At 33.9% G+C, this 21,570-nt stretch overlaps 1 protein-coding gene across 1 annotated transcript in view; it reads right to left on the bottom strand.

The window, feature by feature from the left end:
• LOC100934191 (protein unc-93 homolog A-like) overlaps positions 1–21,570 on the bottom strand; it is a 174,492-nt gene that overhangs the window by 44,808 nt on the left and 108,114 nt on the right. The window contains exons 2-5 of the mRNA XM_031937493.1: positions 21,034–21,096; positions 18,023–18,401; positions 17,675–17,731; positions 5,710–5,765 (exon numbers count right to left, since the gene is read on the bottom strand). The gene's annotated coding sequence lies outside the window, so the exon portion shown is untranslated. The remainder of the gene's footprint in view (positions 1–5,709; positions 5,766–17,674; positions 17,732–18,022; positions 18,402–21,033; positions 21,097–21,570) is intronic.

The following is a 21,570-nucleotide window of genomic DNA, read 5'->3' as shown; positions in this document are numbered from 1 at the left end:
TGATTTGATGTTTACTTTTTTATATACTGTTCTCATATAATCTGAATCTTAGAATATTAGTCAAAAACTAGGGAGGTTTTTACCAAGGAGATAGGGAAAACACAAGATAGATAAAAATAAAGTTCTGAGTGAGATGCTAGTTATAACCTCTCCCAAGTCAGCAGAAGGTAATGAATCTTTGTACTTGGGAAACCATTCACTGTCCCACTTGTCAATGGGAAAATGTTTGATTGAATAGTAGAGATCAAGAATTTTGCAATCTTCTTTGTAGGTGGCCTCAGCATGAGCTAATGAACAATTGCCATTATGTGGAGACCCAGTTGCTATAAGCCTTGCTAAATCTAGATTATTGGTTTATCATATAGATGTATATACATACATATGCACACATCTATGTGATATATATATTATGTATATGTACATATATATGTATATACATATATAATGCATATAAAATTATAAATATATAATATTATATAAATATCTTATTTTAATAAAGTGTTTCATTTGTAATCCTAGGTATTTTATTTTATATATTTAAAAACATTATTCTGAAAAGGGATCGTAAGATATCATCAGACTATGAAAGGAAGTCTATAGGAAAACTTTAAGGAACTCATATTCTAAACTATTACTTTTATTGAAAACCTCATTCAGACTTGATTTCAACAAGCTGCTTCTATGGAATACTTGCTGTTATGCTATCTCTTTGTTCATATTAACTTATTTTACTATTTCTTTGGCTTTTACCACTTATCCAGGAGATCCTGATGTGGTATTTAATTATTTATTTGCTGATGAGAAAAGTTAAAGATACAAGAACATTTGGCCCTCAACAACAGTCTAGAAGATTACTAATAGTAAGATTATCTTCTAGTTTGCCATAAAATGTAAGCCCCTTAAGGAAAGGGATTTTTTTTGTTCTTGTTTCATTTAAGATCTCCAGCATTGTGTCTAGAAAAAATGGCAGGCATTTAAACAGTCATAAGATCACAGATTTAAGATCTGGAAGGAATTTTAGAAGTCATCTGAACTAATCCTTTCATTTTATAGGTGCCCAAAGGGTCACAACAGTGACAGGGCTACTATTCAAACCAAGGACCCCAGACTCTCAGTCCAGTGCTTTCTTTTGTATCAGATATTTTTCTTGTTAAATTGAACTGATTTGTCATTTTATAACCATCAGTTGTAATTTCCTCTTATTCTACCCACATCAGAAGAGCAGGCTGGGAGTGCCCAGCACTCTCTTTCATCTGAGATAGGCCATAGCATTAGCTATCCTTTAGCTATAGGAAAATCAGAAGTGAAGTCTAATGTCTCTCACGCTAAAGGCTTTGCCCAGCAACAAGACCCCTTTGAGACTATAAGCATTACTATTCATTTATCCCTCACTATTACCCCATGTCTAATAATTTCCCACTATTACCTACTCTTTTCCCTCTATTACTCAAATACTTGCTACATGAGTGAACTATCCCCTACCTTCTATTCCCCTGTTCTCATAATCTTCCACCTTTCCTCATCTACATTCCGCTACAATCCTGCCTGCTTCTTTCACTGTACTTTTTGGACTTATTGATTCATAGTCCCCTTATTATGGACCTCTTTCTTTTATTCTACATTAGGCATCAATAACCACCAATGACACTACATTCTTTTGCTATCCTTTCTAAGACTGGCTGAGAAGACTTCATTTCCCACTCCTCCTTACTGCCTACCACACTTTCAAATACTATTCCTGGAGGGGAGTAGGATGTGCCTTGCTTTCGGTTACTATTTCAAGACTCAGTTTGCTTATATTATGAAAATCTCTTTCGTTGAAGTTGACTCCAATAAAAATCTTCCATCTAATCTAGGTCATGGTGGCTGTTATATGCCAGACTTCAGACCATTACAAATAGTTCAGCACCTGGCTCACCATATTCCCTTCTCCCCAATTCCTGACTTTATACTAGGGAACTTCAACATCCATAATGATGCTCCTTCAAACGCCTTTTCCTCTTAATTCTTCAGCTTCCTACAATTTTATAATCTACTCCATCATTCTATTTTAGCCACAAAAAGAAATGGACAGTGAATCTCACCATTACCCACAAGTGTTCTATCTCCTTAATTAAAACCCTAACATTCCTTGATATGACTATAATCTCTTATTATTCCAACTCTCCCTTAGTAATTACTCCTAAATCAATTCTTTATTCTTTTTGTGTTACTAATCTTTTTTACCTTTTAGGATTTTCTCAGGCTATTAATAATTCTTGCTCTGATTTAATTTTCTTCCTTTACTAATGTGGATCCTATGGGCTGGACAATTAATATAATATAGCTTCCCAGATCATCATTCAATTGAAACTGCTACTTCCAAAATAATAATGTTGGCCTCTCTTTAGTCTTTATCTTTCTCAATCTATCTCAGTCATTTTGTCAGTGTTCATAAGGATTTGTTAAATATTAACTATGTGTAGGACGTGCTAAATGTTGGGGAATATAAAGAAAAGGAGGGACATGTGGTCCTAGCCCTCAAGCAGTTCACTTTCAGAAGGAGAAAGAACAAGAAGAACAAGAACAAGAACAAGATTTACTTGGTACTTTCAGGTTTGCAGTGTACTTTATAAATATTATCTCATTTGTTCTTCAAACAAACTCTAAAATATATATGCTATTTTTATCCCCATTTAACAGTTGAGGAAACTGAGACAAAGAGAGGTTAAGGGATTTTCCCAATGTCATATAGTTAATAAATGGTGAAAGCTGGATTTGAACACAAGTCTTTCTGACTCTAGATCCAGAACTTTGTCTACTACGTACCTGGTTGCCTCAAAAAAAATTGGTACCTATCTGACTTGGTGGATTTCTGAAAACTACATATGCCACCAAGATCTACTCTGATGAAAATGTTTTCATATGGAGATGAAGAAGTCTTCATCTAGCAAAATTAAAGGCTACTGTATTCTTGTTACATATCCTTATTGCCTTAGGGTTAAATAAATCTCCTTCTGTTAATTGCTCACTAGGGTGCTATTGTCTCATTTTGTCCTAAAATTGAACCTGAACTAAGAAACTTTGGAACGTGGATCATTCTAACATTTGTCATAGTCAACATGTAAATAATTATATACATATTAGATATATGCAGTGTATAATGAAGGTAATAGTCAAGAGAAGTAACAGTAGGAGTAGAGCAGGAAAAATCTCTAAGAGAAGGTGAGATTTTAGCTGAGGCATGAAAAAAGCCAAGAAATGAATGTGAGGAGGGAGAACATTCCTTCCTCACCAGGAAGCCTAGGAGATAACCAGTGAAGAAGCCTGAAGACAGAGAATGGAGTGCCATGCATGAGGAACAACAAATCATTGTTGCTAGACTGTAAAATATATGGATAAGAATAAAGTGTAAGAAAACAGGTAAAAAAAAAAAAGGTCAGGTTTTGAAGAGATTTAAAGTCAAACACAGAATGTTATATTTTATCTTGGAGGTAATGAGTCATTAAAATTTATTGAATAATATCAGACGTGCTTTAGGAAAATTATTTTGGAAGTTGAGTGGAGGATAGATTGGAGTCCAGAGATGTGCACAGCAGAGAGAACATTCATTCACTTATTTATTAAGTGCCTACTTACATATAGGCTCTGTACTAAGCAGTGGGAGTACAAAAAAAGGCAAAAAAAAAAGTCCCTCTCTTCCCTGTATATCTTACAATATAATAAGAGAAACAGTATGAAAAATATCTATATGAGGTAAGCTACATACAGGATAAAAATAAATAAATAGAGTAAAAACACAGGAATGAAGATGAATTAAGGAAGGCTTCATGTAGAAAGTATGATTTTAATTGGAACTTAAAGCCAAAGAGGTTAGTAATTGGAGAGAAGAAAAAGTATTCCAGGGTTGAAGGACAGTCAGAGAAAATGCTCAGAGCCAAGCGATGGAGTATCTTGCTCACAAAATAGTCAGGAGGCCAATTAGAAGGCTATTGAATTAGTTGCTTGCTATGAGGATGCTTCATGGAGTATAAGAAGTTCTTCTCTGGTTCAAATTAGTTGTTGCTAGAGTGCAATATTATTGTCTCAATAATGGTAGCTCACATTTTTAATCAACTTAAAGTTTATAAAGTGCTGTTCTCACATTAATCCTGTGAAGATTGTTAATAAAAAAAAACCCTTTATAAAAGATTCTTGTTAACAAAAGACCCCTTTAACAAAAAGACCATTGTCCTACTCTCCTGTGAAGAAGGGAAATTCTAACACATAGAATAGTTATTATCAAGTCATGTTAACAAGATATATAACAAAATTACCTCTCTGAGACACAAAGAGATTAAGTGATGTGCTCTTCTTCACACAGGTGAATCCAGCTTTCTCTTAACTCTTATATCTAATATTTCTTTTACTGTCCCTTGACACTTAGGTGTTAAGAGTGCATAGAGTGTTAGCCCTGAAGTCAAGATGATTTGAATTCAAATCCGGTCTTAAACACTTAATAATTATGTGCCTTGCCAAATCATTTCATTTATATTTACCTCAGTTTCCTCAATTGCAAAATGGGAATAATCATAGCACTTACCTTCAGGTTGATGTAAAGATAAAATGAGATCATAATTGCAAAGCACTTGAAAAGTACTAGAGTAAGATATTAATTTTTTTTTTTCTTTCTAGATGCCTCTCTCTCAGCTTTGTGCCAAAGAGAGAATTCAAGCTGCTCCGCCATTGCAGCATGCTGTCTTGCAAAAGGGACTACATTTGGATTCTGAAGTTGTTGTTAAGTCAGTCAGTGGTGTCTGATTCTTCATGACCCATGAACCATAGCATGTATGATGTCTGTGAGGTGGTCTTAGTTAAGACACCGAGTGATTTGCCATTTCCCAGTGCCTCATCTTTTGTCAGCACTTTCCCCGATGACCTGTTCATCTTAGCTTACTCTGAATGTCATAGCTTAGAGTTTGATACATAAGCTCTTCTACCAGTGATCCAGGGTGGGTTAGATTTAGAGAATCAAGGTTTGAGTACTAACTCTACCACTTGGATAATTAGCAACCTGTCTAGATAATAATTTTCTAGTCTATAAAGTAAAAAAGTCCCTGAAAGTTCTAAATTTATAATTCTAGACGAGAAAAAGGTACATGCAATTTTTTTGTCATGTTCACATTTCTTTTAGATCCCTAGATTAATACATTGTTAATAGGAAGGGAATCATAGGGAATATAGGTTTGGAGAAAGCCTGAATTTATGTCTTTTTTTCTAGCATATCCTGGCTGTGTGACCATAGGTAAATCACATTACTTAGTGATCTAAGCAACTTTTTAAGACTTTAAATTGAAAGAGAGCTGCTCATCTTCATTAGCAACAGGAATTTCTATACCACAAGTTTACTACATTGATGAAATCACTTTTCCAAATGGCTTGAAAAAATGAATAGGGGGAGAAGGCTGTAAGGAAGGTATCAAGCAGCCTGTAGGAAAAGGAAGGGGTTATAAATATATCATACTCTAAAAAATCCTAAACAGTGGCTGATAAGCAATTTCCAGTATATGAATCAGAAGTTTTATACAAAGTTTAAATTGAGGCATCTTGATAAAAAGAATATACTAGTTTAAGGCTAGGAGCAACATGGAGCATTAAGATTAAAACAAAAGAGTAAGATAAAAAAAGACAAAAACAAAAAAGAGTAAGATTAAAAAAAAAAGTTCAGCATGCCTTATACTGATGAATTACCTCTCATAAAGAAACATCCTGATGTAGTATGCAAGGTAATACTCATCTCCACTCAGCTGAAATTAGATTAAATTATAGAGAGAAATGTGATTAAATTCATGAGCTGGTCTTTAAATGGCCTTTTAAAAATATGTATGAAAAAGAAAAAATGAAAAAAAATAAAATCATGTAAACACTGATTAAACACTAATCACCTTTTTATGCTATAAATACAAATACTAGTTAGAACAAGATTTTAATACCATAATCATAAAAATATAGAATAGAGAGAGACCTGAGAAGTCATATAGTCAAACAATTTATCCTAGTTAGGAATCTTTTCTACATATCCCTTATAAGAGGTCATCCAGTACTCATCTTCACAATACTTTCAGTAGTGATGATCTTATAAGTCAGACATTGGATTATATCTTTGCTAGAAATTGCTTCTTTATGCTGCTTTATTTCCCTCCCTTTCCACTGCTTTTAGACTTCTTTGGACTTCTCAATCATGTCTTAACTTCCCTAGGAAAACGCATCATTTGGAAATCTTCTGATTCTACAAAACTGAATGTACCTGGTATATATACCTGGTATATACATCTAATAAGTACACTCTGCTCCATTTATTGAACACTCTGGATGGGGAAAAAAGCCATAAGCTCCAGTATCTCTATTTAAGAAAGATGTTCATCACAGTCTTCTATTTTCCACAAGGTACACTAGATACTAGAGTGATTTGCCATTTCCTTCTCCAGTTCATTTTACAGATAAAGAAACAGGAGTAAGTGATTTGCTCAGGATCATACAGCTACCCCCAAATTGAGTCATAAATAAAATATAAAATTTTTATTTAGAGTAGAATAGCAAGTAAATAAACAGGAAAAATCCCTCTAATTCCAAAATGTATTATTCTCTTTCGCCACCTAACAGAAAAAGAATATTCTATGGACAATTCATATCCTGGGATATTTTCTTAGCTGTAAAAATCTTTAATACTCCATTTTACAACAGCCAACTGTAACTTACTTCAGCTTTATTCAGTTCGTAGCTGTTGTTCCTTTCTATCTCTGAAGCTGCTCATTGTTGCTGGTCTGTACAGTTGTTGCTATTCTTTGCTGTTTCACTGTTTCCCTGCTAATTTACTGCCATCTGCTGACACTATCATCAGCTGCTAGGGTTTCTTCTTTTACATAATTATTAGGATTCTTTGTGTAATGCTCCTGGACAAAACATATCTAGGGAGAGGAAGAGCCAAGATAGCAGAGAATATACAAGGACTTCTCTAAACTCTCCTTAGACCTCTTCAGATACCTTTAAATAGTGTCTCAAAATGAATTCTAGAGCACCAGAACCCACAAGTGAACAGTGAAGTGCAGTACAATAGAAGTCACAGTGGAGACCTGATTCCAGCAAACCAGGAGTAGACTTAGAGGAGACTAAATCAGGGGCAGCAATGGCAAATTCCAAACCTCTCAGTCCATAGATGGCAGACAACTGGTCAGAAGAAAAATATAGTAGTCCCTTTTCTGGCGCCAGGGGCAAGATTCTGTTGCATTATTTAAACCAAGATCTGGATAGCTCTCCTGGATCTCAATTCCAGGACAAATTAGATTATTATCACACTTCTATGGCTTGTACCATACAGATGCGCTCACGCACATACACACACACACACACACACACAGAGAAGAGAAAAAAAAAAAAAACAACAACTTGAAGCTTGGGACAATGTCCAAAGAAGCTGAAAAATTAACAAACAGCAGAAAAATCTTGATTATAGAAAATTACTATAAGGACAGAGAAGATCAAAACACAAACTCAGAAGACAACAAAGTCATGACCCCACCATCCAAAGTCTCAAAAGAAAATATGCATTGTTATCAGGCCATGGAAGAGCTCAAAAATGATTTTTAAAATGAACTGAAAGAGGAGAGGAAAAATTAGGAAGGCAAAAGAAGTAATTCAAGACAAAAATCAACAGCATGGTAAAAAAAAAAAAAAAAAAAAAAAGCCATACACACATACAAAAATACTGAAGAAAATACCACCTTAAAAAAGAAAATAGGCCAAATGGTAAAAAGAGGCACAAAAGTTCATTGAAGAAAATCCTTTAAAAAGGTAAGCAGGAAAAAGAAATCAAAAGGAAATTAATAAGGCTAGATTTTTTACTTTACTACATGTGAAAATAATATGTATAACCCTTAAAAACTTTATCATTATTAACCTAGTTAGAAATATACATAGATAGAAAGCATAGGTGTGAGTTAATATGATTGGATGATTACCTAAAAAAAAGTAATTAATGGATGAGAAAGAAGAAAGCACTAGGAGAAGGGAAAAGGAGAGATTGAATGGGATGAGTTATTTGACACAAAAGAAAGCTGATGGAGATTTTACAGTGAAGGTGAAGATAGGATATGGAGAAGCATGTGAACCTTATTCTCATTGGAATTGAAAAAGAGGGGAAAATACCATACCAGAAAATAGGAGGGGAAGAGGAGAAGGAGGAAGGGGAACTTTGATAGAAGGGAGGACAAACTGAAGGAGGCAAAAGTCAGAAGTAAAACACTTTTGAGAATGGACAGGGTAAAAAGAAAGAGAATAGGATAAGTAGGAGAGAAATAGAATGGAGGAAAATACATAGTTGGCAATCCTGATTATGAAAAAAAATTTACAGCAAGTTTCTCTAATAAAGATCTCATTTCTCAAATATATACTAAATTGAGTTGGTTTTATTGAAATAAGTACCATTCCTCAATTGATAACTGGTCAAAGCATATAAACAGATAATTTTCAAAATAATCAAAACTATCCATAGTTTTCATATATAACATTAAAAAGTTCTGAATCACTATTGATGAGAGAAATGCAAACCAAAATAACTCTGAGCTACCCCTGCACACCTATCAGATTAGCTAATAAAACAAAAAAAGAAAATGATAAATGTTGGAGGGAATGTGAGAAAATTAAAACACTTGGTAAAGTTGTATACTGATTCAACCATTCTAGAAAGAAATTTGGAACTATGTCCAAAAGGTCTATAAAACCATACGTATCTTTTGACCTTGCAATATCACTACCAGGTCTGATTCCAAAAGAGATTAAAAGAAACAAAAAGGAAAAGGACCTATATGTACAAAAATGTTCATAGCATCTCTTTTAGTGGTAGCAAAGAATTGGAAATTGAGGGACTATCTATTAACTGGATAAATGACTGAAAAAACAAACCTAGAAAAACTTACATGAATTGATGCAAAGTGAAATGAGCAGAACCAGGAGAAACGTGTGCATAGAAAATCAAAATTGTATTGTGGTCTATTCTGAATAACATTCTCAATAATATAATATTCCAAGACAATTCCAGAGAAAGAGCTGATAAAGCCTGAATGAAGATCAAAGATACTTTTTCTTTACGTTCCTTATCTTTCTTGTTTTTTTTTTTTCTTTCTGTGTTTAATTTTACATGACATATCTGTTTTGAATGACTACACATATATAACCTAAGTCAAATTGCTAGCCTTCTCATAGTGGGGGGAGAATATAGGACTCAAAAAAATTTTAATGCTAAATTTTTTACATGTACTTGGAAGAAAATAAAATATTAAATTAAAAAATTAAATTATAAAATATAAAATTAAAAGATATTGGTAACAGCAGTATGTGACCTACATACTTTCAGGTCATATCTCTATCCATTTTATTTATCTCTTACCTATTGATGCTATTACTCCTCGTACATATAACTATAAAATGTGACTTCTCCTTACACTGATTCTTATTTATCATCAATTGTGATAACTTCTAGAAAATTTTTTTTCTACTTTCAGGACATTTTTAACACAAACACTCTTGTCTTTTTCCTTCTACAAAGGATACTTAGATTTTGGCACTAACATTAATATTTCCCCAATTAATTCACTATTGTGCTCAATATTTCCTTTATTAATTTTCCCTCAGTGCCCAAAAGTACCACTAGTATTAAAAGGTTATTGTTATGATTTCAAGAGTAAAATTGTACACTAATGCCACAAAATTTCAATATCCATACCATTAATCTCCTTAAATCATATTTATCCCAGTGAGTTGAATCATATTTGTGGGACTGACCTCATGCTAACATTATCTTTAGGCATGGGAGTTTATTTTTAGAATTCTTTACTCTTGACACATCTAAAATCAAGTCTAGTCAATCCATCTCTGAACTCTGTTCTTCCCTTGAAAAATAAAGGACCTCTGAGGTTATAGAAGGGTAAGGCATGTACTTCTACCTCATTCATGGATTCCTTGAAATATGTGTGTATCCATATATACAATATCATTTAGTTACTCTAAGCCCTTATTTTCTGGGATAATTGTGGCTTCTTCTTTTGTGTATATCTTCAAAGAATTGGAAAAGCCAGACAAAGGGTATCATTAAAAAGAAATAGGAGATGCAAAGACTATAACTATTTAATAGCAGATCCAAGGTTTAAAGACGCACTAATTTCAAATCCATTTCAATTTCAAATCAAATTCTCTTTACCTCCCTGAAGAATATTTATCTTTCTTACCCTTCTTTCTCTTTCCCTTATCATGAACTGGCAATACTTCTCATGTTATGAGTTGTTTATCTGTCTAGAGAAGAGATGATGGTTCTTGTAAAAAGATGCAGTGGATTACTCTGGGATTTCCAACAATATATTTTTTCTTTCTGAACTCTTGTAATAGGAAGAATTTAGATTCAATAGTGTCTGTGCTTTTTTGTCTCTGTTAGCCAAGATCTATTATTATTCAATTCTATCTATGATGATTTTTTAGCAGTCAGTAAAACATTTAATAACAAAGCTCCACAGAATCTCTGAGCTATAAGTGTAAATTGTACCTAAAACAAACAAACAAAAAAACCCTCTCAACCATGCTTGAAGACCTCTAGTGATGAGAACTCCATTAACTTATATGGTAGGTTCCTCTTTGGGATGACTCCAGCCAACTTCCACAACCTCTTTAGACTGGTGGCTGTCTCCCTAAATTCTAATTCAGGAATCATTCAACCATACTTTACTATCTCTTCTCTCACTATTTCTCAACTAAATACCTCAGTTAATTAGGCATACCCTTCCTTCTTCCTTCTCTCCTTACCACTTCCAGTTCTAGAACCATTAACCATAAGCACATCAACACTGTATTTCCAGATGAAATGTGTCATCCTTCTGGCCACACTCATTATGCCAGTAGCCACTAAGTTCAGAGTATTCTTTCCAATTTACCACTTATTTATCTATAGTTTTTTTGTTTTTTGGGTTTTTTTTGTTTTTGCCCAGTGGAATTCTCTCTTTAAAGAGCAGGAATTTGCTTTATATTTGTTCTCCAAGGACTTAATATAGTTCTTGGGACCTAGTGAGCCCTTAATAAAGGGTATTTTTGGTCATTCATTAAGTTATTGTTTAAGAACTTCCCTTAAGTCAAGCCTGAATTTGTCCCTGCAACTTTTTACCATTGCTCTCAATTCTGCCATCCAGGACTAAGCAGAACAAGTTGAATCCCTCTTCCATGTGATAATAGCTCTTTAGGTACTAGAAGATATTTACTGTATTATCATAATGTGTGTCTTTTTTTCTCTAGACTCACTGTCTTCACTTCTTTCAACTAATTCTTATATGATATAACTCAAGACTCCTTACTATCCTGATTATTTCACAATAGATACTCTCTAGGTATGAAAACATCAACGACTATAACATCCCTAGAGACAGACGAAATATTCTTCTTAATTTAGCCCAAGTTGACAAAGTAGGGGCTTTTTTAGCTTCTATATCATTTTCTGCTTACCATTCCCTAGGCTTATAATCTCCTTTAAGATCCCCTAAATTTATAAAATGAAATGGATCTTAGAGATTATCATTATTTAATAATTGCTTTTTGATTAGTTAATTGAGTGATCAGTTTACAATATAGAATGGACAATATTCTAGAAAGTATATTTGGGATGTGACTCCATTTCTTTCTAATGTTGCTACCATTTTGACTTTATGTAGGTTTTAGAGAAAATGCAATCTGAATCATTAGATTCAATTGCTTTTGTCAACATGGATGTTGATATATACTTCATTTCAATATGTTCTTAATTAAAGAAAAATTAAAGCATTAAAGAACAAGTGAAGGGCTGGAAATTATTGGTGAATAAAATCACTGGCTCATTGGAACTAGGGTAGCCCTATAATTTTGGACTCTTAGCAACAGAGAAGGTGAATGAAATCCAAGCTGCTTCTTGCTGGTATATAGCTTTTTCTGAGCATTCCCAGTCTCTAGGTCCTATGGATAATACCTGCAGATATACTATCCAGAATTTTTCTGATTCTCATCTTTGAAGGGGCTAGGAGAAGGAACACATTGCAATCAAGTAGAATAAGGAGAGTTAGAACTCATCATCCCCCCAAAAGAGGTTTAAGTGTGTAGCCAATCTTAAAGTCTAGCAATGGGCCACTCTTCTGGATTAGATGTTAGCCTTTGACAGGCTGACTCACAGGAACATAGGCATAAAATAGGAATCTCTGACTGCAAATATCTTATGGCAAGGCCTAAGCCCATCCCCAAGCAGTAGAAACCAAAAACAAAACAAAATAAAAAAAAACCCTATATTCACAATGACACCAATATAAATGGAAAAAACAACAATTTCTTCCACAAAATCAGAATGTGCAGAGTTCTGGGAAAATAGCACTTTCCATCAGGAAAAAAAAAGCCTGATTCTCCATCTTCTCCCCACCTCCATCACCCAGCTTTGAAGGAGCTACCTTAATAAAGAAACCTATTAGATATACTGTCACAGGTTATATTGTAGCTTCAAATGGTTTGGAGAGGAAAGGAAAATTGCAATTGAGTGAGGGGAAATGGAATTTCCCATTGATGTAGATTCTTTTCTACACACAACTTCAGTCTTGGTCTACACAGGGAAGTGGGCTTTTGTTAAATTATCCAAATGACCATACCAATAAAAAAGGTAATAAAGATGATTACTTTGTGAATTGTTCAGTGCTTTACAGTTTACACATTATATATATATTATCTCAGGGAGAGGCAATTTTGTTGCTGTGCAAAGAATATTTAATTTGTATTCAGTAGATTTGTGTTTCAATCCTAGCTCTTTTATTTTAATCCATATGATTCTGGACTTCCTTCTCTGAGTTTCAGTTTCCTCCTGTGGAAATTGAAAGAGTTTTTTCATGTTGAGACTATGGACTTAAAAAAAAAATACTTTTGTTGGGGCTAATAATTGGATATAGCACTAATAGAGGAGTTTTGATGACCTGACTTCAAATCCAGCCTCAGATACTTAATAGGTTTTATGGCTTTCAGCAAGTCATTTAACCTTGACTGCCTCCAAAAAAATTTCTTTGGATGTCCACTGTATTTCAATAGAATTTATTTCCCTGTGTAGCCATGTGTATTTTATTTTGTGAATTTAAAAGCATTTATTCTGAGAAGGGTTTCATAGGCTTCACCAGAATCCCAAAGGGAGTCTGTGACATAAAACCCTATGACTAGATCATCTTAGACTTTAAAGCCAGAAGCAGAAACATACAAACATTGAAAATACTTGATATAAAGAAAACTTTCCTAAGAATTAGGAATAGAAAAGTGAATTGTCTCAAGAAATAGTAACCAAATCCTCCAGCTATCACTAGAGTTTTTCAAGTAGAGACCAGATGATTTATGCATTTTGTAGAGTGATTTTTGCTTATATTTGGAATGAGTTAGATGACCTCTGAGGTGTCTTCTGACTCAGTTTCTATGATTCTAATACAGTTATTATTATCCCCATTTTAACCAAGGAGGAGAGTCAATGCAAGGAGATTAAGTGATCTACCTCTAGGGTCACACAAGTAGTAAATAGCAGAATTTGATCTTAAACACATCATCTTTCTCAACAATCCTGCTACCTTTTCTTCAAAGAAATAAATTTTTAAAAATGAATCAATATGGGTGAATGAATGAATGAATGGATTACAGATGAAGATAAGCTCTGACTTTCCAATTATCTATGTAACTCTCACAAAATTTCATTTCATTTTAACTGTGAATATAGTCTTTGGGAAACCTCTTGTTTTATCTTCAAAGTAAACAGCTAGGTGGTAAAGTGTTTAGATCACTGAATCTGAAGATCAGGAAGATTTAAGTTCAGATACATCTTTGAACATTTGCTAGCTCTGTGACTTAACTTATAGGCAGAAGTTTTCTTCCTTTAGAATGGTGATAATAATAGCACCTACCTTCCAAACATGTTGTGAAAATAAATTTTTTTTTTTGTAAAGCACTTTGTAAGCTTTAAAGTCTCAGGTAAATGTTAACTATAACTGTTATTCCTCAGAAAGTGCCTATATTTTTCTTTAGCTTATAAATTGCCTGCATTTTAGAACTAGTAAAGGAGAGGCTTTCAACAGTACTTTGTTCTTATATTTTTAGTGCTCAGTCCAGTATTTCAATTCCCTTTCTCATTTTGAGATAAGACTGGGAGCCAAATATGCCAGAGAGCCAACTTGGCCTGCTGGTCATTGAAATCCTAAAATATGGAAACCTGCTGGGCCAGCAGCTGTAATAGTGAAAGGAACAGGAGGCTGGGAAGATTATCCAAGAGAGAACTAACTCTCTCCCTATACTTCAACAAATACTTTTCTTTTTTAAAGAAAAAGTTAGTGCTTTTAAATACAAATAACTTGGCAGGTGACTCTATATTTACCTCAAAGACATGTATTTTGAAATACAAAAGGACATAAAAGACAGGTTTCAAATCTCCAAATGTGACATCATTTAAATTTGTTGTCACATGAAATTTCAAATAAGCTGACAAACAAACCAAAAAAAAAAAAAAAAAAAAAAAAACCTTTGGTGCTAAAATTTATAATTCATTCCATTCTGCTCCCAAACTCTAGCTAATATTTCTCATTTCTTTCAAGGAAATGTTCTATGATTAATCTGATTTGTCACTGGTTGAACAGATAAAGTGCTTTAATTTTCAGGCATTGGGAAACTGTTCTTTCTATCTTGGATAGAACCTGCTACAGCATAGACTCAACAGCATAAGCTCTCTCTAGGGCACAGAATGAAATTTCTTTGGATAAGTAACAAGGAAAGGCTTAGCAGTATGTAGAATCTAGGTTCCTAGAATGCTGTGACTATTTGATTTTTTTTTATTTGTATTGGATTGAATTGAATTGAATCAAAATGTTTTTTATTTGGGAAATGTCCCAAACCATCGTGTTAACCCCATCAAAAATTCCATCAGTTTCCAAAGATTCCAAGTGCTAATCTAAGGGCGAAAAGTGGCTGGTGGTATCCATTTTTAATAGGAAATATATTGAATCTGGAAGTAGAAAACATGGGTTCAAATTCCAACTTTCTATATATAGGATCTAAAGAAACTTCCCTCATCTCTTTATATAAAATGAAGGAATTTGACTTCATGATTTCAAAGGTTTCTTTCTAGATACTACCTTCTGGGGAAATCATGATAATATATGATAGAAAAACATTAGGAATAAGAAATTATTTATTTGCTCTGGTGTTCTCTATCAAGGAAAAAGATATTTTCACTAGAAATATTAGAATGGTTATATGTAATATGGAGTTTATATTCAAGATAAAGAATTTTTTTTTTTAAATAGGTAAGGAGATGGTAAAAGAATACGTTAGATTAAAAAAAAATCTAGAAGGCTAATGAGATTTTTTTGTTTAAAATTTTCAATTTAGATGTATTTGTAAAATACTTTTAGGCAGAATATATACACACATTCAGAATAATTAAATACACAAAAATTTCAAAATAACTAGATATTATAATAGTTTGCAACTTAGCTTTGTACAAATACTCATCATGGAAATCAATTTTGCAAATATATTTGTTTTCTTTTAAAAATACTTTAATACAGAAAATTTGTCTCAATCATCTTAAAGCACATTTTAGTAATTGGAGATTTATTTCCTATTACTTGGTTTACTCATTTCAGTTTTTCTAATTTAACACAGCACATCAGTCACATCCAAATTAGTAAAGATACAGTGCTTTCCGTCTCAATCTCTCCTTTCTTTTCAAATGCTGTTGCCTATAAAGTTTAAAGGATTCTAGCCTTTTTTTATTGAACTGAAAAAAATCAAGTTTTCTTTATTAGTAGAGCTCGTTTAAACATCTTTCCTTCTGAAATGTACCTAGTATAAAGTTTAAGATGTTTCACTAACCCTTAACTAGCAATGTTATCTTTTCCATTCTCATGCGCATTAGATTAGCTAGAATTTGTCTTACTTTTGACTGGACAAGCATCCTTACATTTCACCTCCCCCTAGATCATAAAGTGGAATTTCAGAAACTTTTAATATCTAATAACAGAAGCAATGATGACAAAGAACCAATGTAATTTGATCAAAAGGCAAGTAAATCCAGAATAAAAACTATTAGTGAGTGTTTTAATTTAAATAGTATTACTTAGCCAGTAAAAGGGGAGGATGAATTAGATAAGATTTAGTCAAGCCATTCTTTCAGCAAAGAATATGACAAATTCTTATTCTAGAAAAATATGTAATAGTCAATAGTACAAGTAGATTTGGAATAGTCATTAATGGTTTTATATTGTTTTGGAGAGGTTTGCATAATAGTGTCCTAAAGATCTATGCTTGGCTCAGTGTTGCTTAACATTTTAATATGTGACTTGGATATATAAGTCATAGATGACCTATCTATCAATTTGCAGATGATATAAAAATGGAGACAATAGCTAATGAGTCAGGATTCCAAATGATAGCTTCCATCTCCCACCCTTTTAATCCCTTTGCTCTGCATGCCTCTTTCCTTACCTCTCCTCTCCTATCCTTTTCCCCTTTTCTTTTCTCCTTTATTTTCCTGCTAATTTTAGAAATAGGATGTCTATATAACCACATATTAAGACCAAACTGTGTTCTTCTGGAAGATACTAATTTATAGTATAATCTCATTATATTTGTAAGAATTCTTTTGTGTCTACATTACTGGAGTTTTGACTAACAATTTCACTCACAAATTATGGAAGTCATTTTAATAGATATACATGTTGATATTGAATTAAAAATTTTCTTTAGAGTTTGTCTCCTTGTAAGAATTAAATATTTCTTCCCCTCTTTTACTTATCTTGCTCCCTGAGTGCCCATCTGAAGTAGAAAATCATGGAACTTTCAACAGCTTCAGAGGTTTTGCCCAGGTCACACAACCAAAGCATATGGGATTATGAATGAGTATGTAACCTTTTTCTGAGGCAGTTAAATGACTAATTCCCCATCTAATCTTTACAACTTATTCCCTATGGATTCATGTCAGCTAAACACAAAGCAGCAATTTCAAAATAACAGTTTTTACAAAGTACAATTTTGATTTGATTTTGAATTGATTTGAATGGGCATTATAACTGATGATCCATTCGAGGATACTTTTGACCTATATAATCATATAATCTTTTTTCTCTTTTTACAAGGCTTTTGGGATTAAGTGACTTGCCTAGGATCACATATCTAGTAAATGTTAAGTGTCTGAGGCTGGATTTGAACTCGGGTCTTCCTGGTTCTAGGACTGTTGTTCTATCCACTGCACCAACTAGCTGCCCCCACCTTTGTTCTCATTTCAATGATTTATTACACCACAATTTACTTCTAGCTCTGCAAATTTCAATACATTTACTTACATAAAATCTGAAGAAGTACTGGAGAAAGAATGAATAAGGAATCAGTATGTCCTTAATTTAGGATTAAAAAGCTAAAAAATAAGGGAAAGAGAAAATGTAATCCCATCTCAATAAATTTTTTAAAACAGTCATTTGGCCCTGAATCACATATTGTCTTGTCAGGTATTTTATTGTTTTCTTTCTACTTAACTTGGGTAGATCAAGAGAGGGCCTAGACTAACTTGGTGAGTTTACTATGAGGGATATTTGATGAAGGGAATTCCCTCATCAATTTGATGAATTTTCCCACTCCTTCTACTCACCTGAAAAATCTGTAAACTAATGTCTTCCCAGAGAAGAGTGGTGGGTAACAGGAGACCCTGAGAAAGATTATAAAATGACAACTTCAGATTAAAGATGGTGACAGTACAGGCAAGTTTATTACAAACAGAAATCAGAATGTAAGTATAAAATAGATACTGAGAGACTAGTGGATCACACTCCCACTAAACATCTGAAGTAACCTATAGTCATCTTGCTTATCCATATAATGAGGGCTTTTTAGTGCCCCAAGGGACATTAAGAGGGTAACACACCAAAAGGAAAAGAAAAGTGCTATAATTTACAGAGATACAGGTAGTCAGTATCAATTTCAGTAGTAGGAGGCTTACCTGATAGTACACGCAGTGGGCTGAAATGTTGACTCCTAGAAGAGGTGATATGAGATGTACTAGAAATTGATCAAAATAGCTCCAGAAATAATAAATAGTAAATACAATCCAATGTAGGGAACCTGGGAGGGGAGTCAGATGAAAATGGTTCCCACCAAATTCACGGCATCTGGTAGCAAGTCCAGCAATCGTTGAAGTTGGCAGCCCAAGCAGTTGACTTCAGCAAAATAGATAAGCAGATCATATGAGATCTCTTGCAGAGATCTTTTGCAGACAATGGCTTAGAAGAGCTCAAGTCCAGTCAGAGGAGGACAGAACACTGCTGAAATGTTAGCATTTGGAAGCACACTTACTTATAGGTGTTCTGGTTGTGTTGAATCTGGAATGCAGGAAGAAAGAGGAGTGGTACAAAAGAGAATTCTCCAAGACTAGTAAGAAGTAATATTATTCTGCTGCTGCCACAGGGGTCCTATAGAGTCACATGAGTGACTTATGGTATAAACACAATGAAAAGATTGTTGCCAAAAAAAAAAAAAAAAAAACTAAAGCTTTAGGCAACTTTCTAAGATCATGTGATTTGAATCAGGGTTGGGACTTCCCACCTAGATGAAATCTCAGGTTCTAGGCATAATTAGTTTGAGGGTAAAAAATATCCTAAAAATTTCTTTATCCTACTTCTGATCCATTCTCTACATAACTACCAGAAATTTTCCAAAAGCATGGATGTGACAATGTCATTCTTCTACTTGATAAACTTCCCTGTTTTCTCTGGGATTAAGTCTAAACTTCTGTCATATAAAAGCTTTCACAATCTAATACAATCTAAAGAGGAAAATGTGATCCCATCTCAATAAATTTTTGAAAACAGTCATTTGACCCTAAATCACATATTTTTCATTTTTCCAGCCTTATACATTGCTACCCTTCATGATTCCTACTTTCCCTTTCTCTATTATATCATGGCATTCTATCTGAGAGCCTTTGCCTTGGCCATCCTTGTTGCCTGGAATGTACTCCCTCTTCCCCTCTTTCTCTTAGAAAGCCTTTATGACATCTTAAATTCTACCTTCAGCACAAGTCCTATCCTGAACTACCACTCTGTCCCTACTCCCACTCACAACTGTTAGAACACCCTACAAAAGAAAAATATTTGCTTAAAATAAAAGTACCCCCCCCAAAAAAAAATAAGATAATTGATTTACCATCAACCCCTTTGTTTTTCAGATAAGGGAAATGAGATTCAAAGAGCTTGTGACTCGTCCAGGGTCATACATAGGACTAGCAATCTGAAATTGATTTGGAATCCAAATCTTCTTAATTCTAAGACCAATACTATGCAATTTTCCTCAGGGCCTCTCACTAATCACCCTGAATCTGTATTGCATAAATATGCACATGTGAATCTGCTGTTCATCCTTCTCCTTCACCCTCAAAATCTTTCATCTTTCATCTCTATCTTTGTAGTGTCCGACTTTAGCCTAATGTCTGAAACTTAAGAAGCTCATAGTAAATCTTACTGATTAGTTAATTGTTAGCACCCGATGCAAGGTAATGCTTCCTTTCAGGTGTGCTGGGTCTTATTCCCCTCCTCCCTCCTTTTTTTTTTTTTTTGGCTGGTAATGTCATATTTTCATCAAAGCTCTTGTGATTAATGCACATTTAAGAAAGCTGGGGGACATCAAGGATGGAGCATTTAAGACCTAAGCTCAAATATTGCCTTACACAAATGCTAGCTGTGTGACTCTGGGAAAGTACCTTAATCCCTCTAAACCTCAAGTTTTCCCATATGTAAAATCAAAGAAGGTGATGGCACCTAAGAAATAGTTTTTAGGATTATTGCCAAGATCCAATGAGATAATATAAAGTGCTTTGTGAACCTTAAAGTTCTAGATAAAAGCTATTGTACCAAGTCAGAAAGGGAGTAAGAATAATCCTGAATATTTGTTTATTCTTTAGAAAAGTAGTTCTTATGACCAAAACTTTAGAATTATAAGGATTCTCCAAAGGACTTAGTCCTTTGCCTGTGTTGCAGTGATCTTCCATGATCATGAGCAGAGCAAGAACATTCCCTACAGATTTTCATTCTTCCATACCAAAGAGTATGAATGAAAGGCAGGGCCTATATATATATATGTAAAAGAAAAGTCCACTATATTCAGCTACATGTATTGAGTGCAAGGGTTCATTTGTCTACTGGTTTTCTCTCTAGGTTTGAAAAGGCTGAAAACCTGTTGGTAATCCTGAGGTAAGTGATTTCCTCTGACTTTATGCAGAAATGACTTTTTAAAACAATAAGAAGTTGTTCCCCACACATTCTTGTAAGACTATGCCAATAAATAATTGTGTGTGTTCGGTTTTTTTTTTCAAATAAAATTAAGAACAATTATAATTTTACAATAAATAAGTGAATCCTAAAAATATGTTAGGAATATAATGCTGCATTTGTAGGCATAGGACCACAAGGAAAGAAAAGAATGAGCTTTACAGCTGAGGAAACAGGAGTAGGGTAGTTAATTACTTGCACAAAGTTGTGAACCTCAAAACTTTATTTTTTAAATCTCTGACGACAAATCTATCATTCCCCCTTCTTCCTCCCCACCCCCTCACTCCCCCCCCCAACCTGAACATGGTGTTTATCCAGGGAGAAAACATAAGAGGGGAAAATGTTCCCTCCCTTACACTTTGAACTTCCCCACAGGGATGTACTGGATGTCTGAAGTCAAGAGTATGGGGAAAATATCAGCTTGACACTCTGTCCTTCAATAGGATCATAATAGTCTGACCTTTGACACTATCTTCTGTCCTTGATATCTATCTCTGATAAAAGAGGAGCCTCTGAGTAGGAGAGATAAAGATTATCAAAGATCTCTAGACTCAGCCACATCATCTAAGGGCTGGTGGGAGGTATATGATTATCATTGAAATGTACTTTCAGTTTAAGAAAGGATGGAGGCTAGGGACTCCCAGAGAAGAAATAGGAAGGGAAGAGAGGTAATGATTTGTCTCCATACCTGAATTCATATCCTTGAAACTGGTCCTTCCTGATTTGATCCCTTTCTTCAATTCTCCAGTAGCTACAACAAATTCTCAACATGTTAGTTTTATTAGATTGACTTTATTTTCATTGGAAAAAAAAGTGAATGCATTTATGAAGAAGTTTTCCTTTAAGATACACAATAATTACTTTAACATATTTAACATGTATTGGTCAACCTGCCATCGGGGGAAGGGGTGGGGAGAAGGAGGGAAAAAGTTGGAACAAAAGAATTTGTAATTGTCAATGCTGAAAAATTACCCATGCATATATCTTGTAAATAAAAAGCCATAAAAAATAAAGATACGCAATAATTTAGACCATAATTTTGCACAGTTCTCTCCTTTTTAACCTCCAGAAAGACTGCCCCAGTGTATCCATATCATGAATTGGAAACTCTGCATTAGATTGCTGCAATTCCCCCCCTACACACATACACACACACACACACACACACACACACACACACACACACATTCTTTAACCTCCTGCTTAGAATGATGATTATTATTCC

The sequence above is a fragment of the Sarcophilus harrisii genome, chromosome 4 (assembly GCF_902635505.1).
Source record: "Sarcophilus harrisii chromosome 4, mSarHar1.11, whole genome shotgun sequence".
NCBI lineage: Eukaryota > Metazoa > Chordata > Mammalia > Dasyuromorphia > Dasyuridae > Sarcophilus > Sarcophilus harrisii.
This window is presented reverse-complemented; position numbering and strand designations above follow the sequence as displayed.